Below are 7,463 nucleotides of genomic sequence, written 5' to 3'. Positions count from 1 at the left end.
GCCAGCAGTTTGCCGGAACACCCAAGTCTGCACACGGTGCCCTCTCCTTGCCATCACCCAGCCTCGGCGCAGGCACCCGGGAGCCCCGCGGTCTCCGGGGCTCAATCTCCCGGCCTAACCGCCCCAGGCCTCTCTGGGCTCCGGAGGGACAAAGTGGGGGAGCCGTCCGCGGCGCCGCTAGTGCAGCAGAGATGGGGTTAACCGGTCCAGCTTCTTCACCAGGCCTCAGGGGGAGGGGGTGTGGCCTGCACCCGCCGCGGAAAGTTTCGGCTTTGGAGGCGCGGGGGTCGGGGGTGGGGTGGGGGGGGACGTGCTGCCCCGAGGCTCCCCGGGGACTGGCGGGGGGACTGCCAGGAAAGGGGGGAGAACGGAGGGGCTGTTCTGGGACGGTTTGTCTAGAGGCGCAGGAGCGCTGGCGCCCATGCCCCTTTCCCACTGGGGACACGAGCAGTCGGTGGCTTAGGCGAAAACCACCACACAGACTTGCAGCCTTCCCGGACGACAAGATGAGCCTCCAAGATGAGAATTACCCCCTCGTTGACAGATGAAGAAATTAAAACTCAGGTTTGAGTGGCTTGCTCCAAGTCACCTCAGGTCTCCACATTCGCCATCATTCTTTTCCTGTGTCATCCACGTGTCCCTCCAAGGGACAAGCACAGGGAGGGAAGAGGGTGGCATCTGCTTGAGGTGGTTGTGGAAGCTGAGGGTCCTCCCCTAACTCCTCAGCACCACGGTGTCTGTCCCCAGAGGTGGGAGGACCCTATACCCTAGCAGACCTGGACAAGGATATGGGAGGGGTGGTGGAAGGAAAAAGGGGCAGGGCAGAGGAAGCAGGAAAGGGACCAACTTGGGTGGTTCCCCAACCCATTCAGCTGCTGAGGAAGTTGGGAATCCCGGGTATCTGTATGGGGACAGTGTCTGAGGCTCCGAGGAAAACATGGGCTCCCCTTGTCATATGGAGGGTACGCAGGAGCCTGTGACCTGAGTACCCCTGAGATGACTTATCAGATGACATGGTGCCAGGGAGAGGTGTGTGAAAGATGATGGGGTAGAGGTGACTGCTCCAGAAGGGGAGGCAGGTTGGTGTTGTCCTGAAACTGGGTGGAGGGGGGGACAGGCGAAGGGAAGAGAGTGGATAGTTGGGGGCCCTCTGGCTCTTCCTCATGCCAAGGGACACTGGTGCACCTCAGGGCTGGCTAGGTGGACCCCTGTGACCAGAGCTGCCCTAGCAAGGGGGAGGGCCCAGGCCGAGGGTGAAGCAGTGGGCCTGGGCTCTCCTTCTCAGGACCACGTGGCTCTCGGGTGGTCCTAACGGCTTGGTTTTCCACGCTTTGAGGGCAATGAGCTGTGTGCACACAAGTGAGCAGCTGTCTTCTGGGAGGGAGGAGTCTCCACTGGTGTCTTGCAGTGGTGGGGTGGGGGGAGCCCGGTGTGGAGTCTCACACCCCTTCAGGCCCTGAAAGGAAGGGTCAGGGTGGGGGAGGATGGATGGAGTGGAAAAAGAGCCTGAGGCTTAGCTTGTAACTAGGGAGCCTTTCTCTGTTGTCAGAAAAGAAACCCAAGGAAAGCAGGAGGGAAGTAGATTTCAGCCAGGACTGGCCTCTGAAGAGCTCCCGTCTGAGAACGTGATGCAGGAGGACAGTAGAGCAGGCTGGCCCATTCTCAGGTCTGTGTGGCATTGTGATGTTTATAGAACATCTGGGTTACGGACTGAGTTCAGCACGGAACAGCCTCTGCCTCATTGAAAAATAATAGGAGCAAAGGTAAATGGGTTGGAAGATAATCTCATCCCCATGATACCAGGGCTGGTTGGAGGTGTCCCTCCGCACCTCCCCAACAGTCACATTGACTATAATAGCCTGCTTGCCCACTATCCATCAGTGCCAGGAGACAAGACTGGGTCTGCCTTAGTCTCTGGTTTTTCCCAGAGCGCAGCACAGCGCCTGGCACAAAGTAGGTCCTCATTCAAGGAAGGGGGGTATGTGGATAAAAGAATAAACATCATTCATATTCGCTTTCCAGGTAGCAGGCTCCCAGCCTCCTGCAAGAATAACAGGAAGGGCCAAAGCTCACTAATTTGGGATTTGCAATAATATTGACGCTGCAACCTTGATCCCAATGAGTAAAAGTTTAAAATAACTTCTTTCTCTCTCTTTAAGGTCTTATTCATGAAGGAGAGGTATAATAAGAATACACATTACTTTGGATAGCACTTTAGACCTCCTAAATTCTTTTGTGGGAATTATCTAATTTGATTTTGGTAATAACCTTGAGAGGTAGAAGAGAGAGAAGGTCCCTCAGTTACTTCTCAGCTGCCATCAAAACGACGGCGGGTGTTCTGATTCCTATAGGAGGAGGTCATTATGATTAGGTCAGTGCAAAGAGCTGTGGATGCCAGGCCCAACAAAGGAAATGCAGTCTGCTTGGGAGACCACTCACTAGCTCCACCTCTCGTCCAGGGAAGGAGGAATCACCAGCTATCACAGAGGGGGAAAAAAAAAAAAAATCCCTTAAAAAATATGTCCCAAAATGGAATAAAATTTGAGAGTCTATAAATAAACCCTTACATTATATTCAATTGATTTTCTGATAAGGGTGCCCAGACAATTAAACAGGGTAGAGGGAGAGGGAAGAAATTCTTTTTAACAAATGGTTCTGGGACAACTGGATTTCCACGTGCCAGAGAATAAAGTTGGACCCCCACCTCATACCATTTACAAAAATTAACCCCAAATGGATCATAGACAATGTAAGGGCTAAAATCATAAAAATCTTGGAAGAAACATAGATATAAATCTTTGTGGCCTTGGATTGAACCGTAGTTTCTTAGATATGACACCAAAAGCACAAATGACATGAGAAAATTTAGGTAAATTTGGGACGCCTGGGTGGCTCAGTTGGTTAAGTGGCTGCTTTCGGCTCAGGTCGTGATCCCAGGGTCCTGGGATGGAGTCCTGCGTCGGGCTCCTTGCTCAGCAGGGAGCCTGCTCCTCCCTCTGCCTGCAGCACCCCCTGCTTGTGCTCTTGCTCACTGTCTCTCGCCTATGCTCTCTCTCTCTAGCAAAATAAAAATAAAATCTTAAAAAAAAGAAAGAAAAATTAGGTAAATTAGACTTTGTCAAAATTATAAACTTCTGGGCTTCAAAGGACACCATCAAGAAGAGGAAAAAGACGAGCCACGAAATGGGAGAAAATATTTGCAAAGCATGCATATAAGGGACTTGTGTCCAGAATATATAAAGAACTCTTATTGACTCAACAAAAAGACAACTCGATTTAAAAATAAATGGGCATAGGATTTGAATTGACATTCTCCAAAGAGATTCACAAGTGACCAATAAGCACATGAAAAAAGATGCTCAACTTCATTAATCATCAGGGAAATGCAAATCAAACTACACAATGAGCTACCACTTCACACCCACCAAGATGCCTAAAATAAAAAAGATAGGGCACCTGGCTGGCTCATTCGGAAGAGCATGTGACTCTTGATCTCTGGGTTGTGAGTTCACGCCCATTGTTGGGTGTAGAGATTGCTTTAAAAAAAATAAATTTAAAAATAAAAAAAAGATAGACAATAACAAATGTTTTGAGGATGTGGAGAAATTGGAACCCTTATACATTGCTGGTGGGATTGTAAAATGGTGCAGCCACGGTGAGAGGCTGATTGTCAGTTCCTCAAATTGTTGACCGTAGAGTTACCGCGTGACCCTGCAACTCCATTCTGAGGTATGTACCCGAGAGAACTGAAGACATGTCCACACAAAAACTTTTACACAAATGCTCAAAGCAGCATGGTATTGTTCATAATAGCCAAAAATGGGAGACGACCCAAATGTCCGTCAACTGATGGATGGATAAACGAAAGGTGGTATATTCATACAATGGAATATTATTCTGCCCTAAAACGAAATGAAGTATTGATTATATATTACAAATATTGATGCTATTACATGCTACAACATGGATGAACCTGGAAAACATTATGCTAAGTGAAAACAGCCGGTCACAAAGGCTACATATTTTATAAATCCATTTATATGAAATTTCTAGAACAGGCAAATCCATAGAGACAGAAGGTAGATTAGTGGGTGCCAGGGGCTGTGGGGGAGGGGAATTGGGAGTGACTGCCAATGGTATGGACTTTCTTTATGGGAGGATGAAAATGTTTTGAAATTAGCAGGGATGGTGGCGTAACTGTGAGCATACTGAAAACCACTGAATTATACACTTCGAAAGGGGGAATTTTATAGTACGTGAATTATATCTCAAGAAAGCTGTTTGTTAAAAAATATGCCCAAATATTTACTTCTTTCATTCTATGTTCCTCAAGAAATCTCCTGATTACCGACAGGTTTTCAGAGAAGCTGTGGTTCTCTGACTGAATATCCACCTACTCCTCCTTGCTTAGCTAAAACCTACCCATCTCTCAAAGCCCAGCCCATATGTAGCTCTAGTTTTCTTAATCTCTGCTAATCTCTCTTTTCCGAATTATTCAGCATTAACTCATACAGGCACCCAAAGCAAAGGGTAGGGGAAATAGCACTGGATTAGGAGCCAGAACCATCTGGGTGATTATTATTAAAATAACCTTTCCGAGCCTCAGTTTCATCACGTATAAATGGCTGTAGACACTTTCACCCATCTTCCCTCGAAGGGTTGTGAGACAATGAAGACCGATCCCTTGTCAGTTGTCACACAAAACCAAGATGTTGTTAACATTTTAAAAAACCATCTGCTCCCATTCGTTATATGCAAGGCACTGGCCTGAAAAAGAAATACAAGATTATTGCCTTTAATGTAAAAAATGGGGTGAAGAGCCGATTAGGTTCCTGAGGCCAGGTGGTGAAGGCTGGTATCAGTAGTAGGTGCTATAAGGAGTTGGGAGGAAGAAGGTTCCAGCAGGCTGGAGAGGATAGGCAAGGCAGCTTCCTTGGGAGGAAGGAAGAATCTGAGAGAGGTAGGCCCCCAGGCAGAAAGCAGGAGCCCAGTACGGGAGAGGAGTAACAAGGATGCTGGGAGGCCAAGGTGACCACGGTTTGTTTAGACTCAACCAGCACTGTCCAGTGGAACTTTCTTGTGACGGTGGAAATGTCTGTCCACCAGAAATATAATGAGAGCTGCACATAGGATTGTATATTTTCTGGTGACCACATTTAAAGAAATAAAAAGAGGTAACATCCATTTTAATAGCATTCATGTAATAATAATTTAATTTTTTATTTAAACTGATATATCCAAAATTCTATCATTTCAATATGCAATCGTTATAAAAATTAGTAACGAGATATTTTACATTTGTGTGTGTGTGCTAAGTCTTAAAAATCTGGTGTGCATTTTACACATCACAATTTGGATGGTAAATTTTCTTTTTTTTTTTTTTTTTTTTTTAAGATTTTATTTATTTATTTGAGAGAGAGAATGAGAGATAGAGAGCACGAGAGGGAAGAGGGTGAGAGGGAAAGAGGGAAGAGGGTCAGAGGGAGAAGCAGACTCCCCGCTGAGCAGGGAGCCCGATGCGGGACTCGATCCCGGGACTCCAGGATCATGACCTGAGCCGAAGGCAGTCGCTTAACCAACTGAGCCACCCAGGCGCCCTGGATGGTAAATTTTCAACAGAGTGAAATGTAATCCTACCAAAGCAATAGAGTTGTGTTCAATGGGAAAACATTTTGTACTGCTTCTGTTTTTAAATTAAAATTAATCAAAGAAAATTAAAATCCAGTCACACTGGCCACATTTCAGATGTTCAATAGCCACATGTGGCTAGTGGTTTTCATGTTGGTCAGTGAAGCCCTAGAGTTAAGATTATGAGAGTAGATTGTGGGGTTGAAGCTGGAGAACTTCTAAATCCACACCTTCAGCCCCGACCTCCCTGGGCTCTAAGCTCATGCTCCACTGCCTTCCAGAATTATCTATCTGGGGTCTGGATTATGATGGTGATGACTGTAAGACCCCTTTCCCCCAGAGGCCACCCCACCATGGAAATATGGAATCCTAGCTTTGCAGGGTACTTTAAGGCTCACCTAGCCCAGTTGCCTTCAAATGGGATCCTGGACCCCTAGGGGGTCCTTGAAGGTGCTCATGAGGGTCAGAGAAGCACTTCCAACTGAAATCCTACATTTCCCCGAGGTGCATCTATTCCCAGGTTACTTAGAGCACACCATTTTGTGCCTTCAGTGGACACAGAGCAGCTCAGTTGGATAACACAATAGTCTCCATCTGATCACAAGCTTGGCTTGCTTTACTTCCCTCTGTATGTATTTACTGAGACCCTGTTACAGCCAGGCAACTCTGTGTGTTGGGGTCTCGGCAGAGAGCAAAACAGAGCCCAGCTGCGCAGGTGTCTGTGGCAGGGGGATGACAATGCTATGTTGCAAAGTAAACGAGGCCAGGGTTGGGGTACAGAGCGGAAGACAAGCAGACATGCTGTCCCACCCAGAGCTTCAGGGAAGAAGCTTGCAGACCTCTGGGGAGGGGCTCTTGTGGACCCGCAAGGAGCTGTGCCCCACCTTCGAGAAACAGCCAGAGAGAGGGCCGGTGTAGCTGGTGCATAGGAAGCCGAGAACAGGCTAAGTGCGGACAGGTGGCCAGAGCGTGTGTAATCTTGTCTGCCAGAGTGTGGGGCCTGGTTATCGTGAGATGAGAACCCAGTGGAATGAGGGTACTGGAGATAGTCTTTCATTTTTAAAAATGTCTTCTTTTTATATAATATACATACATTATAAGTAATATAAATATGTATGTAGACATGATATCCAATGTAATGTATGTTATGAAGCATAATAAAATGAACACCATAAATTCTCTCTGCCACATTATTCTTATCTAGCTGAGACCCATCTTTCCCTTTCCCATCTTCTGCTCCCACATGCACCCTCGACTGACCCCCCCCTGAATGTTGTGTTTATTACTCTCTTCACTTTTAAAGATTTATTTATTTATTTGAGAGAGAAAGAGAGGGAGAGCTCACAAGCGGGAGGGACAGAGGGAGAGGGAGAGAGAGTCCCAAGCCGACTCTGCACTCAGCGCAGAGCCTGATACAAGGACTCGATCCCAGGACCCTGAGATCATGGCCTGAGCCGAAACCAAGAGTTTGTCACTCAACTGACTGCACCCCCCAGGTGCCCCGACTCTCTTCGCTTTTAAAGAATAGTTTCAGTACTTTATATTTCTAAACATAACACTGTTTAGCTTTGCTTGTTTTTTTATAAAAACAGTGTCACCTAGGAATGTACCTAAGAGAAATGAAAACACATAACCGTGCAAAGACTTGCATGCAAAGCAGTGTTATTCAAAGCAGCCGAAAAGTGCAAACGACCCAGATGTCCATCAACTTGTGAATGGGTGAGCAACATGTGGTATATCCACATCACGGAATATTATTGGACATTAAAGAGGAATGAAGTTCTGACACGTGCTCAGCAGGGAGTCTGCTGGACATTCTCCCTCTCCCTCTCCCT

This window comes from Zalophus californianus, chromosome 16 (genome assembly GCF_009762305.2).
Source record: "Zalophus californianus isolate mZalCal1 chromosome 16, mZalCal1.pri.v2, whole genome shotgun sequence".
Lineage (NCBI taxonomy): Eukaryota > Metazoa > Chordata > Mammalia > Carnivora > Otariidae > Zalophus > Zalophus californianus.
Note: the sequence above shows the minus strand (reverse complement) of the source record.